The following is a 15833-nucleotide window of genomic DNA, read 5'->3' as shown; positions in this document are numbered from 1 at the left end:
AGGAAGAGATTTGGCTCCAAATAGGACACTAAGCTTTTCAGCCTTCTGCTTATTTACCTAGTCAGCAGGATGCAGTGTCTCTGGGTGCTTAGTGGACTCCCGGGGAATCAGGGGAGAAACAAAAGCAGAAGTGGCAGCCGCTGCAAATGTGGGAGTCTGTGCGGTTAAAGGAAGCTGTTGCTAATAAGGGCCTGTGAGACCTAGGTTTCCTTGGTTTCCATGACACTTATTAGGTACCATAGAAATTGAATTGTCTCCCACAATGCTCTTAGGGGAGGGGGGGTGCTCCAGTGACAAAGCAGTGCAGTTATGACTTGCAGTCAATCGTCCTTTTGAGACTGCAACACTCCCTGGATTATTTGCTCTTGCCTTTCTTTTAGACTCCCTTTCAATGTGTTTGACGTTTTGGCCAGAGACCCTGGCTTCTGCTGCACAGTGTCTCAAACACTATTTTTCCCCTTTTTGTTTAGACCTGAGCTTGGCAAAGCAAGGATATGAACAATTGTGCAGGTGGGCTACTCAGGGCGAGTGAAGAGATAAGGCAGCCAATCAGGGACTGGCAACCTGCAGCCCTGCCAATATGCCCCTCCACCAGATTTCCGTAATCCCAGCACGGGAGACTGCCAGCAATGGGAGAAGTTCAATGGGCAGAAACAAAGAGAAGAACAAGGAAGTCGAGGTAAGACAAGGTTTGATTTGATAAAATAGGACAGCCAAGCCAACTGTAGCCAACGCTGCTCTTTGCGCTGCAGGATGTAGCTAAGCCTTCAGAGCAGCTGGGCACCCCTCTCAGTGTGTGATAGTAGATTGGAAGAGAATCATTTGTAACTAACAGGAACACATTAAACGTAACCTTTATTTTCTGAATGAAGAACGGAACTAAATCCATAAGGACACTTGCTTCTTGACAGAGAAAAACTTATGCTTCTTTTTCTAAACATTTACAAAGTCACTTTGGACTTTTGTGGCTCATGGGGCACAACCTGGCTGTCCTGGATGGCCGTGGACATCGCTGTCACCCATTTTCAGACAGTTGATGGTGATGTTTGCTAATTTTGCCCACTGCCCATTAAACCAGAATGTTTGAAAATAACTTTCTAGACAAAGTGACAGAGAAACCAGAGATATGACAGCTGTGTCACTGAATATATAACATGAATTAGGATGACATTTTACTGCCCCGTAGGATCTACTGCTCCCCATATTCATTCGCAGTACATGCACGTGTATTACTTTGCTTGATGTCTATTTTGTTTGTATTTTTAATTCATGAAAAAAGCATTATTTGAAACTTATATGGGCTGGAGAAATACAATGTTCAACATATTACATTTAGGCTTTATTTTGCAGTAAAATGTAGCAGCTGTTGTTCTAAGTTAAACTGCTTGAAAGATCAGATGCTGGAAACTTATTTCAAAACTCCTTAAGAAACATTGAGCAGACCAAGGATGCTGAACGAAAATATTATAAGTGTTGTTGTGTTCCCCTAAAAGGGAGCTTGAGATAGAATGCCAGAAACTGTAATCCTCTTGTCTCCTTAATATAACTGTTGTCTAGTCCTCAGATCTCATTAGTTTTGTGGAAAATGAGCTTTTCCACCTCCAGTTCTGTATTTCTCGAGTTTCTGAGAATGAAACATCTTTGTAAAGTGAGGAAACTTATCAGCTTAATACTGATTGGAAATATTCTCTTGAATATGTCTCTTTCCTTTGACTCAGTAATGTGATTATTAGAACAGCAAAGAGCTCTTAGGTTTATTGGCATGGGATGGGGAGTGGGGGACACTGATCAATTCTGAAAATATGCATGGAGATGTTAAAAGCAAGATTTATAAAAGTTATACATTACTTACTCACCATCTAGATTCCTTGGATGAATTTAAGATAATTCTGAAGGAAACTTCATGTGAAGATCTTGGGTGGCAATTTTGATGTCCAGAATGATGAACATCTGAATGATATTTGGAAATAAAAACACTGTTCCAGCGCCAGGTCCCACCTCCCCCTTCTTTGGCATTATGTCACTTCCAGAAATCTCTTTCTATTGATGTCTACTTGGCCATGAATCACATAAAGCTGGGATGGCTTATATTACTTTTGAAAAAAATCAAACAAATGTTTTTTTTCAGTGTTAGAAATAAAAATGAAATTTACCTATCTCAGATAAAAGTAGCCACAATCTTTATCGAGATATTGATGTTAAGCCACATCTTCAGATATCCTCACACATCTTTTAAAGAAGTATCCATTTATGAACAGCTGTGTTTCTTTCAGGGGCAAACATACCTGAATATGTCACAGTATGAGTCAGTGGGCATTCTTAAAGGAAAATTAGGTTAATTATGAGAAAAAGAAAGGAAACTTCCAGCCTACACATTATTTTTAAAAAGAGACATAGTTCTGAGTATCAGAAAGGGAACCACTTTTCAGGTTTCAAATACTTCTTAGTTTTCTATGGATGGAGTTAAAAGTTTCTCTTTAAGAGTATGTTTGAAATAATATTATCAGTCTTATAGGCCATTAAATCTCTTGTTTTGATGAACTAAACAAATAGTCTAAAAGAGTGGTAAATGCCGTTTAAGGTGGATAAATTAAACAGCATACACCCTGTGTATTGAAAAGCAAGAATCTATTCAGGACCATGATTTCTGTAATTTCAAGTGTTGATTCTCTCTAAAGGAAGGTAAAAAACATCTTGTACACATATGGATATTTCCTGATCGAACAAATGAGACACATCCTCCTGTGAAGTTTCTTTAATGTGTTTTGCTTGTCTTAAAGTTACCAAATAATACATGTGCACATGGGGCAAATGATCTAATTTAAGAATTAAGAATTTGCTAATTTAAATGTGAGCCAATTTAATTTATTCCATTAGAAACTTAGAGTCTCTTGAATATACTAATTTATTAACTTTATATCTAGATTTTTTTTTTGTTTTCTTAAGCATATGAAAAAAGAAAATATGGAAACTATTTATTAACTATTATTACACTCCAGAATATCTAAACTGTAAAAAATAATTAACAGATTAAGATTTTAAGAAAATAATAATTCTAACTCTAAGCTTCATAATGAATATATATTTTGACGTATTTTGCATGGCATAACATTTGTCTATTTGGTTAATAACCCTGAAAGTGCAAAAAACAAAACAACATATTACATTCTGTTTGGATATAGTTGGTATTGATGTTTAGGGGAAAGATGCAGATTTATCTTCCAGAGACATCAAGTCTGGAGGTTGTTTTGACAGTTAAAGGACGGTGCCTCAGACTAGCATTCCAGAGGCAAGATTTTATTAGCACAACGGGAGATCATCAATCCCTTATGGAGCAGAGAGACTAATTAAAGTTATAGAAGATTTATATACAATGCAGCTGGTTAGATTCATTAATTTGTATATGGAGATAATTTTTTTTGGTGATGGAATACTTGAGTACAAGCTGCAGGAAAATTTGAGAAAGAAAATTAGTAATCAGATTTTCCTTGGAAATCCATGGATCAATGAGGGAAATTAAATGGCTTGGGGTGGAGGAGAGTTCATCTACACCTTGGGAAAGCCACAACTTTGGGAAAACCATGGAGGAAGATACCTTTCTAATGAGGTTCAGAGCTCGAGATCACTCCAGATCTCTCCTTCTCTAGTTGAGAGAGTGACCAGTTTAGCTTCTTTAAATCTTATTTGCCTACTTTTCTAAGTGTACCACTTTGCTTCTATTAATCCATTTTTTTCTTTCTTTTTTAGATATGTTAACACAACTTAGGCAGAAATTAACTCACATTAGGGATTTGGGCCTGTAAGACATCTGTCTCTTACAAGGGCAATAAAATTCTTAGAACTCTAGGGGTAGCTTAATTTCATACTCTATAACTGGAAATTATGACTGTGTAAATTCCAGTGTTAAGTCAACCTCCAGCACATATTCCTTATAATTATCTGGGATTTATAAGCAAATGTCTCTAAGGCCCACTGTATTTAGAATGTAGAGATGAACCTGGCATCATACCAAGGGTGCTGCTGCCACCTCCATTGCATGCTGCCGTACACTCCATCAGCACAGAGCCTGTATTCAGACAATGGGAGTTGCATAAAAGGAGAAAAGAGGCTGTGAGCCCCTTCCTTCTAAGCTTTCTCACTCGCAAACGGCCCATGCATGGCAACCATGCTTTAGAAGGTTTGGGGAGGAAAAAGAAAGAAAAAACTTTTTTTTATATGTATATTTTCCTTTACTGCTTTCATGATTTTATGATATTTCTCTACTTCAATTTTTCCTTTTTTTTTTTCCCCAAAAAGAATGTTTACCTCTCCTCCCCTTTTCCTAGGATATCCCTTTCAAGGCCTACTTGCCTTTCCAATGATGGCCCAATGGGCCACCTTTCCTTACTCAGAGTAGCTGCTGATCTGTTACTTGGCAATCCCTTCTAAACTTCAATAAATTGAAAAAGATATAGCTTTTTGATATATCTTCTTCATTTTCAACATAGATAAGTTATAGATTTATTAATTCTGTTTTTTAGTAGAAAATCATAAAAGTTAAATAACCTTTAATATTTAATATTTAATCTTGGGGCCAGAGCCTAATTTGAGATTATCTAATCTAATTTCAAATTCTATGTGTTTCTTTACAATTAAGATAGTATAACCTTTTCACCTTCTTTAAGCAAAATTTATAGAATCAAAGGATCCCAGAATCAGAAAGTCTCTTAAAAATTCTTTATCTTAATTCCACAGTTGAAACCCATAGAGAATAAATAACTCACCAATGTCACATGACTAGTTAGTGGTAAAGTTGAGACAAAAACATAGACCTTCTGACTGCCAGTCTAGTGCCCTTTCTATTATTACTCACTTAGTGATTTTTTTCCAAGGCATAAAATTACAATTCCAAAACTTAAAAGAGTTAATAAAGCTCCCAAAGCTACTAACTCTGAATGGGGGAGTTTGGGTTTCCTCTTATTACAGTTATCTGTCTATGACTCGTAAGGTTGGGTAGGGTATAAAATGGGTCCTGTTTATAGAATACAACCAGAATTAATTTCATTAAGATTTAGAAAATAAAGTAAAATTAAATAATAATGGGGGAAATAGTTAAGTAGAGAGGATACTGAACTGAGATTCAGGATCCCGGAAATGGAGTCCTGGCTTCACCAAAAAGCTTTTTAACCTTGAGTAAGTCTCTTAACCTCTCCACCTTGTCCCCTAGAGAAAAAAAGCATATTTACTGGTAAGTATAGAAAAAAGTACATTTACTAGATCTCATTTCCAAAAAAAGAGCAGTTTATTTTCTTCTGTTACTCCTTTAACATAATCATATGGTCATGCTCAAATCTGGTCACTCAAAGACTGTGATTGTCTTCAAAGGCATATTTAGCCCAGGCAGGATAGGACTGAGTAGTGACTATTCAACTTTAGTGGACACCTGTTGTCTCTGCTGTACATCATCCATCCTTCCTTCTGGTAAAAGTGCTCAGAGAACCAACCTGCCCATTCTCAGCCACACGATTCAGGATGGGCCTTGATTGGCTTAAACTAGTCAGTATATCACAATACGCGTCGTAGTAATTGGTTCAGGAATGGATACATGACTCCATCAGAATCAGTAGCACACAGTGAGACTTTTGGACTTTTGAGAAAGAGAAGCCTTATTGTTCCTAGAAACCTCTGGAATAGACTTGCTCTCTTCTTCTGAATGGTTTGTATGAGGACATGAGGCCTGAATCTGGGTATTGTGAGGGAAAAGTTTGGAGCTTCAGGTGGACGAGAGATGCTCCTGGTGCTGATGCTGACTTGTAAATAGGTAGGACAGAGGGAGAAAGAAAAAGTAAGTTCTGAGTGATATTGGTTGAGCCACTGAGTCAATCCTTGCTTGAAACCAACCCTTATTCAATACTAAACAACTTTCCAATGAGGTGATCAATATCCGTCCTTTATTGTTTAAGCCATTTTGTTATTGTCCTTGGATGTTATATCACTTACAACATAACAGGGCCCTAAATGATTCTTTGCCAAAGTGTAGGTACAGTCTTTTCCTGCAGTGTTACCTGTGCAACAACTGACTTCTGAGATTGGAAATAGCTGGGATTCAGGTAATGCAATCACAGACTTTAATTTATGAATAACCTATGCACATTTACCCAGAATGCTCTGTATTAACCAAATGAAGTGCATCTTTAGCAGGTGTGAGTCTGACATTTTAGGGAGAATGCTAGAGGGTAGAAAGGCTAATTCCCTTTTTCATTTCCCCAGAAAAGCATTTTCCAACTACTCTCTCAAGTCTAAATTGAGTATTAGAGTCCCATGTGCTTAGAGTGAATTCTACTGAGTATGCTAATAGTATTAAAATACTTCTATATAATGAAAACCAGAAAATTTCCATATTATTATTTGCTTTCAGCAATGAAATTAGCATAATTCACATTAATTTTTCTTGTTTAAAACAGATGTTGTGGGTAATTGCATTAGTAAGTAAGACTGAATAACACATTTTATTGACTATTAAATGAAAACAATTAGTAATTGCTGATACACTCTGGTCAGTATTTTTAAAATTGTGGGCTCAGTTAGGCAGGTAGATTGTTAAAACTCTTCCTTGGTGTGGATTTAAAAAAAAATTATTATGAATTCATGGCTGATTTGATGAGACTCAGTGTGATCATTGTGTTTGAAAGATTGTTGAACAAAACTCTTGATGTGGAAGTGTCTTAGAGAATGGGAGGACCAGGTGTTATTAATCAGGATTTTTAGAACTTGCTGATTAGCCAACATTTAACTCAATTCTTTGCAGCACAAAGGGAGCACTGACAATGCCAACATGGATTTAGAATCCCTCCATTTGAGGTACCACTGAAGGGGGAGGATCGCAGTCTGAGTGTTGCTTTCCCCCAGCTCAGTCCTACAAATATCGCCCTGAGCCACTTGCAGTAGCCTTCATAACCTCCAGGTGAGGATGAGAAGTGGCATCTATTCGATACTCATTCTCTTCCCTGTCTCTGCAACCCTGTTAAATAATTGAAATAGGCGTGACACGAGGGTAGAGCTGGTGATAAGACTTTGCTGTTAAAAGAGTGTAAAGGAGACTGAAGAAAAGGACAGAGTGCTCCAGGGTGCTGGGTGTCTGACTTTTGGCTTTCAGCCTCTGTCACTTTTCACATTGATTATCCCATTCATCAAATTGTACAAATCTGGATAAGGAAGGCAAAGAGGGCAATTGCAGAAGGATCTCTTTGCCCAACCACTGCCAAAGAATATACATTCTTTGATACAAAGGAACTCTTTGAATTCTTTAGGATTTGTACTTTTGATGTCAACATCAAAAAGAGAGTTTCTTAGGAAAAAAATTCTGGCACCAGGAAACCATTGGACACGCAGTGCTGCAAGGCACAGAAAAGCTCATGTGTGAGATATGAGATACAGAGTGAACAAACATTTATTAAGTGAGGCACCAGCTGTAAGTTTTCAGAAATGGTCAAATTTTTTACAGGTAGTAAGTATTCCAACCTGTAAACCTAAACAGATTTACTCCTAAACAGGCTTTATACAGTGGTGTATGGCTATGAATGCTCCTGGCAAAAGTTGTGTGTGTAAGTTATACAACTTAGATTCTTAACACAATTTTATTCGAAATTAACTTTCATAAACTTACAAAATATGAAAGATATTTGTTATTGTAAATTTTACAAAGCTTTAAAATGTCAAATTCTAGCAATATGTTTTATCTTAATCTAAACCTACTTTCTATATGACCATTGACTATGAAACTAGTACTGTAGTTCATTCAGATTTTAGAATTGATTTCTGCATGCAATTAGCCAATTACACAGTAAAGGATTTACCTTTGACAGTCAATGTTACCATCTGAATCAGGCATTTTCTTTAGCGTCCAATGAGAATATAATAGAAACTTCATGCTTTAGATTTAGGAGTCTCTTGCTTGTTATGTGACTGCCTATGTTGAGGGGCAACTGCCTATGTTGAGTGAGGTAGTTGAAGGCATGTGTCTGGAGGGAGACTAGTTGGGTTCAAATCTGAGCTTTGCCACTTTTTAGCTGTGGGACCTCAGTGAGATTAGTTGATATCTCTGTGCCTCAGTTTCCTCATGTGTAAAATAGTGACAAATGTGAGGACTACCTCATAAAGTTGTGAGAATTAAAATAGGTTAATATTTCTAAAGTGCTAGGAAGATTCACTGGGCCGAAATAAACACCATTAAGTGCATGATAAAGAAAATGCTAAAGGAATCAATTCCCTATGTTGAGTATATTTTTTATCGAGTATATTGTTCATAGTGAATATGACTAATTCATACCTTCCATTAATGATGAAGTGATGAAGAGATATTTAAGGTTGCATGGCATCATAGATTGAGCTTTTTACAGTAATGATGATGAAAATAATGAAAATAAAAAGCTAACTCATTGCTGTTTGAAGTTTGCCAGCGTTCTGACCTCTACTTGTATAGACCATGTCTGTTTACCTTAGATAAGTACAACCTAACCTTATGGCTTTTCTTTGCTGTCTTGTAACTGCTGAGCCAAGAATTTCCTAGAGTCAAAAATTTGTAGAGAAATACGTGCTATCTTTCACTTCTGTTCCATGCACATATTGTCAAATGTTCTTTACTTATGCTAATATTTTTCAACATTTCATGGGTTTTTAAATTTGAGTATTGTAAATATCTGCTATTTTGATAATTCTTTTCACTTTATCTTTATGGTGGTAATGCTCTTAATTGCCTTTTCCTTTCTCAACTGTTTAGGTTTTATAAAGAACAGGCCAAACTATGAAAAACTAACATAACCCATGACACTGAATGGAAAATTTGTTGAAAGTTTACATGCATAGTATGAATATTTGAATACTTAGGAAAATAGTAATTTTTAAAAAATTTTTCTAAATCACCATAACACTTTTCTTAACAAAATAACATTGTGTTGAGCAGCTTTTAATTGGTCTTCAACTGCACAATGATGACTTTATTATAACTGTTAAACTTATGGCATTTACCTGAGGTACTGGCCTCGGGTCAAGTCTATATGAATTGCTCTGTGAAAAGCGTTTTTTTTCTTCTGATGCTCTTTGGGGATATCTGTGCTTACAACATCAATAAAATGACTCAGAGAATAGAAACGCCTAAGGAAAAGCAGAATATGAGATACCTGGGAGTTTATTTACCTGAACTAGTTAACACTATAGGTGACATTTAATAGGAGTCAGTCACTCTGCTTTTGTATGATGTCAACAAAGGAGGTGACTATTTTCCCCAAGTGCCTCAAGTTGCAGAAATCCTAGGCTTAATAGCCCTGAATGTGGATGGCTAAATATCAGCTATTAATCAGGTCTTCCTCTGTCCCTGAATTTTTCATACATACATTTCTGGCAATCAGCATTAACAGATAATCTCCCTGCCCGACCTGCTAAATGAATATGCTATGAAGGAAAAGGCAGCTTTTCTCTAATCCTGAAACTAATGTAATATGTATAAAAATGTTTTATATATTTATAATCATCATTATTATTATTCTAGCTGATAAGTATTGAACACTTAGTGTGTGTTCAATAGGAATTGTTTTATGTCTTTTTATGGTAACTCACAACTTCTCTATGAGATCATATTCCAGTTGCTATTTCTATAATGAATTGCCCCAAAACTTAATGGGTTAAAGCAACCATTTTATAATGCTCATGAATTCTGTGGGTCAGGCATTTGACAGTACACAGTGGGATGCTTCACTGTGTGTGGCTGTGACTCCAAGTCTGTGACTCTGAGGTGACTCAGATGCTAGAGACTGGAGTTATCTGAAAGCTCATTCACTCAGAGCTTGGGCACCTGAATTGGGATGATTAGAAGACTAGTACTGCCAACTGAATAACCTACACGTGGCCTCTCAAGTGTCTTTGCATCCTCACAGCATGGTACTTCAGGGTAGCCAGACTTCTTACATGGAGATACAAGGTTCTAAGTGTGAGTTCTCCAACAAACAAATCGGAGGCTGCATTGCTTTTTATGACCCAGCCTCAGAAACCACCCGGCGTCACTTAAGCAGTAGCCTATTAGTCAAAACAGTTGCTCAAATGCCTACCCAGATGCAAGGTCAGTGGATATAGATCCCAACTTTTGATGAAAGTAATGTCAAATAATTCTGGGCTCATGTTTTAAAACCACCACAGTTCACCTGTGGCCACAATTACTTACATTCTTTCCTTTGCATTCCAGGGTACAAATACAGTTATTCCCTTCCCCAAGCCCTCTGAAGTCTCACCCCATTTTGTCATCAACTACAAATCCAGGATCTTGTCATCTAAACTTTACAGTTGCAGGCGAGGCTTCTTGGGTGCAGTTCTTCTGGTGTCTGGTTGTTTTCAATCTGAAGAACACTAAAATAAAGAGGAAAGTTATCTATCTACCACCCACTTAATACACAATGGTTGAATAACCTCCGTAGACACTCCTATTCAAAAAGAAGGGAAACAAGAGACACACAGCAGTCACAGGTCCAGAGCAATTCTAAAATCCAGCTGGGTACTTGTGGCGAGTTCTTTGACTAGGGTTTATTTCTGTTTCCCAAAAGCACTTTGCTAAGGCTCTTGGTTCTGCTCTCTGACTCTTCATTATTCCTTTTCTTTATTCTTTCTTTTTTTTTTTTAATAATTTTTATTTATTTATTTATTTTCCCCCCAAAGCCCCAGGAGATAGTTGTATGTCATAGTTGCACATCCTTCTAGTTGCTGTACGTGGGATGCGGCCTCAGCATGGCCGGAGAAGCAGTGCGTCGGTGTGCGCCTGGGATCCGAACCCGGGCCGCCAGCAGCGGAGCACGCACACTTAACCGCTAAGCCACGGGGCCGGCCCTCTTTATTCTTTCTTTTCCATAAAATATGATTTGTACTTCAAATGAGAAGCCCTCTCAAGCTTGCTTCCTGCCCATAAAAGGTGGCAGGTCCTTGGACCAGACCGGGTGGCCTAGTGGTTAAGTTCAGCACATTCCACTTCAGCAGCCCAGGTTTGGTTCCCCAGGACCAACACCAGTTGTCTGTCAGTGGCCATGCTGTGGCAGGAGCTCACATACAAAATAGAGGAAGATTGGCAACAGATGTTAGCTCAGGGCAAATCTTCCTCATCAAAAAAAAAAAAACGATGGTAGGTCCAAAGGCCTCTTTTCATTTTGGACTGTCTCTATTCCTTTCAGTCAAAGCTGACCAATTTCTTTAAACATTTTGTGGGTTTCCTGTGTTTCAACTTATAATCCACTTAATTAAAGAAAAGTCATACCCACAATTCTCTTTGAGATAAACTCAACTACAATGGCTTTCTTTGAGGCTGCTGGAGATAAGGCTCTTAAAATTCTCAGAATCTCTGTTGTTTACCAGATGGAACTGGCCGGGATGCTCTTAACATCCTTAGAAGGCCTTTGTCTCTTTGAAAGGGTTTATGAGGCACCACTTCCAATCTTTCTAAGCTCATACCAAAGAGTTTTTATAGTCATTCCCTTGACTTCATCTTAAGTCTGAGATGTTTACCTGAGAGGAACCAAGAAGTGATATTTGCCCTGAGGCATTTTCCTAATTTGAGACTGTTCTCCTAGGAGAGATAAGGATGGAGAAATGCTTTTATTTTTAAATAAAAGGAGCAAATCCTGGCTCTTTTATATTTCCTCTGAATTTTGCTTAAAAACTGAAGTTTTCTACATTTGTATTTTATCAAATGCAGCCTGTAAATCCCCTTTGCTATTTTTCTTGTCATAAGTGAGAGTGTTGCCAAACCTTCTGCCACTAACGATGGTCACCCTTATTTTCAAACTCCAATAATAATTTCTTCCCAAATTTTCCATGCTTGACAAACAGTCTTGAGGTCTTTCCAACTCTCACTAACAGTCTCCTCAGGTCTATATTAGTGAGGGTTCTTCAGAGAAACAGAACCAGTAGGAGAGATAGATAGATGGATAGGTAGAAATATATAGAGATTTATAGATATAAAGAGATTTAGTATAAGGAACTAGCTCACATGATTATAGAGGCTGAGAATTACCAAGATCTGCACTTGGCAAGCTGGAAACCCAAGAGAGCCAATGGTATATAAGTTCCAGTCTGAAAGCCAACAAGCTTGAGACCCCAAAAGAACCAATTTTTTAGTTCAAGTCTGAAGGCAGGAAAAGACCTATGTCCCAGTTTAAGCAATCAAGCAGGAGGAATGCATTCTTACTCAGCCTTTTTGTTCTATTCAGGTCTTTAATTAATTCTATAAAGGCCACCCACATTAAGGAGGGCAATCTGCCTTACTCTATTGATTCAAATGTTAATTTCATCTAGAAACACCTTCACAGACACACCCAGAATAATATTTGGCCAAATGTCTGGGCACTCTGTGGCCTAGTCAAGTTGACACATAAAATTAATCATCACAGCGTCCTTCTAGCTTCTCCCTGACACTTGCCCCCAAAGCTGAGGCAAATGTTTTGGGTTTTTATGGTAGCATCTTTCTTCCAGGGACTGTATTTCTGTTATAGTTACTATTGCTACATAACAAATTACTCCAAAACTTAGTTGGTTAAAACAAACACTATTATGCTCAGGAATTCTGTGGGTTGGAAATTCAGACAGAGCTTAATAGGGATGGAACACGGCAGTATAGCAGCATTCCGTGCTGCATGATGCCTGAGGCCTCAGCTGGGAATATTCGAAGGTTAGAGAGAATAACTCAACAGTTGGAAGCTGGAATAATCTGATGATTTGTTCACTCACATTTCTGGTGTGTGGATGGGATGACTCCAACAATAAGAATGCCAATTGGAGCACCTATACATGGCCATTTTGTGTCACTTGCCTTCTTCACAGCATGGTGATCTCAGGATAGTCACATTTCTCAAACTGAGGCTCAGGGCTTCAAAAGCGAGTATTCCAATGATCAAGGAAGAAGCTGCATCACCTTTTATGACCAAGTCTTGGGAGTCATGCAGCATTATTCTCACTAGACTGTTGGCTGAAGCAGTCACAAGCCCACTCTATTCAAAAGGAGGTGTCGCAGACCCTACCTCTTGAAGCAAGTCATGTCCGATAACTTGGGAGCCGGGATTAAAAACATTACAAATTACTGTCATTATCTTCATTTTATCGTTCAGGAAATTTCGGCCCAGAAAGGTGTGGTGCTTTCTTCAACACCACACACTTAATAAGAGGCAAAGCCAGGATGTAAACCCAGGCAGTCAGACTCCAGAGGCCATGTTTAAAGCCACTATATTACCTTACTTGTTCCCACTGTGCAATACAGAAGGTGTTTTTAGCATCATAGATCTTAAAGAGGAAAATCCACTTTCATTTAAAATTGTCCATTTATTCCACAAACATTTAGTAGTGCCAACAAGAGCCAAACACTTGCCTGGGTACTAAGGATACAGTAGTGAACAAAAGGGACATGGTCTCTGTCTTGACTCAGCAAAAAATCTAGTTTCTCATTATTTTTCTCAGAACCCTTATTTGTTATTTCTTGCAATAGATCCTCGTCATTTTTTAATGTGAAGATTTATTTTTACTATGGGTTTATTCTATGTGGCTATGGTGGATTAATTGCAGTAACGCCCCCATTTATTTTTGACTCCCTATATTCAAGGCCTGTGGTGGTGTTGCCCAACACTGTTTCTGGGCTTGGCTATGTGACCCCTTTATGGGGGAGTAGGAAGAATAATGTAAGCTGAGCCTTGAAAAATACTTGTGCCTTAGCATTTTCCCTCTTGCTTTTCTTGCAAAGTGGTTAAAGCCAAAGTAGCTATTGGATGATGAGAGAAATGTAGCCCAGTCACTCGCGTTGCCCCCAGCCAACAGATAGCTATCACTAGACATGCTAATGAGGCTGTCAAAGGCCAGCCAATCCCCAGCTGACTGCAGATGTGTGGACAAGCCTAGCTGAGAATATTTGAGCCTGATCCAGGCCTAAATAACTACTCCACAGAATCATGAGCTAAATAAATGGGTATTTTAAGTTTTGCAGTAGTTTGTTATGCAGCCATAGAAAACTGATACAGTGGTCTTCTTTAGAATGTATCTTTGTGTTTTCTGTTCTAGAGACTTCACACTTGATAAATTTGTACAGCTTGTTTTGATAGTGCCTGAAGAGGTTAAATGCAGATTTTATGCTTGCCACACTATTTTTCTTGAAAGGATATGGCAATCTATTTTAATACCACATTTACATATAGAAATCATCTTTGCCATTGCTAGATTGGTTAATTTCAGCTGCTAAATTAACTTTACAACCATAACAATTACATTGATAGTGACTAATTCTGATTCTTCTAAATCAAGCCCCTTAGATTTCTGGACTTCATAGAGCTCTTAAAAGATACATTTAAGACTTTTTTTTTTTTGGTACAAGTATACCTTGTAATATAAATAAATCTAATACTTAAAAGTAGAGTATACTTTAATTTTTTAAAATTGAACAATTTCAAATGCAAACTGCCAAATACTTTTGGCAGGGGTCTTTCCCTTGGCTAATTCATATTTCACTCTTTTTATAATATTTTGAATGACAACATAAGGCATACATACTTTTTAAATATGTAATATTGCATTTGGAAGGCTCAATAATATTAGACGATATCCTAAAAGACTGAATCTTTTCATCTAGCCCCTAGACCTTTAAATACAGTAGCTTTCCAATATCTCTTGCCATGGAGAACATAGTTTTAAAAAATATATGGGCAAAGACTCTGTTTTAATTTTTCACTTGGCCCATTCAATCATTCCCTGGCTTTCTAATTTTCTTTCTTTAGCCTTAGTTTCTCCAGCTCTATTCTAGTTCAGCCTCCATGCTTAACACACTTTGTCTCACTTCCCTGGTGTGTCAGCCTCAAATGCCTGCTCCCTTCTCACCTTCTTAGTTTCACTGCCATTTATAGTTCCTTATGGAGAGAAAATCCCTCTGCTGGCTTTGGCCTTATGGAACGTTCACGCACAGAGCTAACGTGACCTGCAAATCTAACATGATAAATTTGAACTAGTTCACTTGTAAAACACTACAATTAAGTTGTATGTAGTAGAACCGTTCCTCGGGTTTTCTATGTCCAGTAACCATGGGCTTTTCTTCAATTTTGAGCACACGAAGCTCATTTCTGCTTCAGGGATTAGAATTGACTGTTTCCATTTACCTGTAATGCTTCTCCCTAATTCTTTATATGTCTGGCTCTACCCATCTGTCTGAATTTGTCTTAAATGGTACTGCAGCTCCCTGCCCCACTTGCTCTCTCACTACCTGGTTTTATTTGCTTCATCAATATGGATCACAATCTGAAATCACCTACCCTGTCTACTCCTACTTGCAAATAAGGCGCATAAGTGAGAAGTGCTTTGTCTCTCTCCTTGGTTATAGTCACAGTGCCCAGAGCAGTGTTGGCATGTTGCAACCTCACGGTAAATATTTGTGAGATGAAGAAATCGTATTTAGAACTAGTGAGATGATACTCTCACTCTAGTCTGTACTGTTCAGAACTTGCCAGCAGTGTTGTGTTTAGTTTCAATTTTTGCATTTTAAAGCATTCCAAGAAATGGACAACCCAGGTAGGTGAATAGGCATGCAACAATTTTTCTATAAAAATCTGTTTTAGGACCATATGTAGGTATGTCTTAGAGAATAAATATTGTGCATAAAATCACAAATTTTGGAAGTGTTTGGAGAGTTGAGCTAGAGGAAAGGGATTAAATATGTTTGTATAGCATTGGATGCATAACCTAGAATTAAAAGGACATTGAATGTCAGAGTCGGATTAAAATTTAGATTAAAGGGAACCAAATTCCAGGGCCGGCCCAGTCACGTAGTGGTTAAGTGCACCTGCTCTGCT

General features: G+C 37.8%; 1 protein-coding gene across 3 annotated transcripts in view; it reads left to right on the top strand.

Annotated features, from left to right (window-relative positions):
* The first annotated feature begins 619 nt into the window (after nucleotides 1-619).
* The window catches only part of MARCHF1 (membrane associated ring-CH-type finger 1), a 433802-nt gene continuing 418588 nt past the window's right edge, over nucleotides 620-15833 (top strand). For all 3 annotated transcript variants that reach the window (XM_058550299.1, XM_058550300.1, XM_058550298.1), the window contains exon 1: nucleotides 620-679. The gene's annotated coding sequence lies outside the window, so the exon portion shown is untranslated. The remainder of the gene's footprint in view (nucleotides 680-15833) is intronic.

Source organism: Diceros bicornis, chromosome 11, assembly GCF_020826845.1.
Source record: "Diceros bicornis minor isolate mBicDic1 chromosome 11, mDicBic1.mat.cur, whole genome shotgun sequence".
Lineage (NCBI taxonomy): Eukaryota > Metazoa > Chordata > Mammalia > Perissodactyla > Rhinocerotidae > Diceros > Diceros bicornis.
This window is presented reverse-complemented; position numbering and strand designations above follow the sequence as displayed.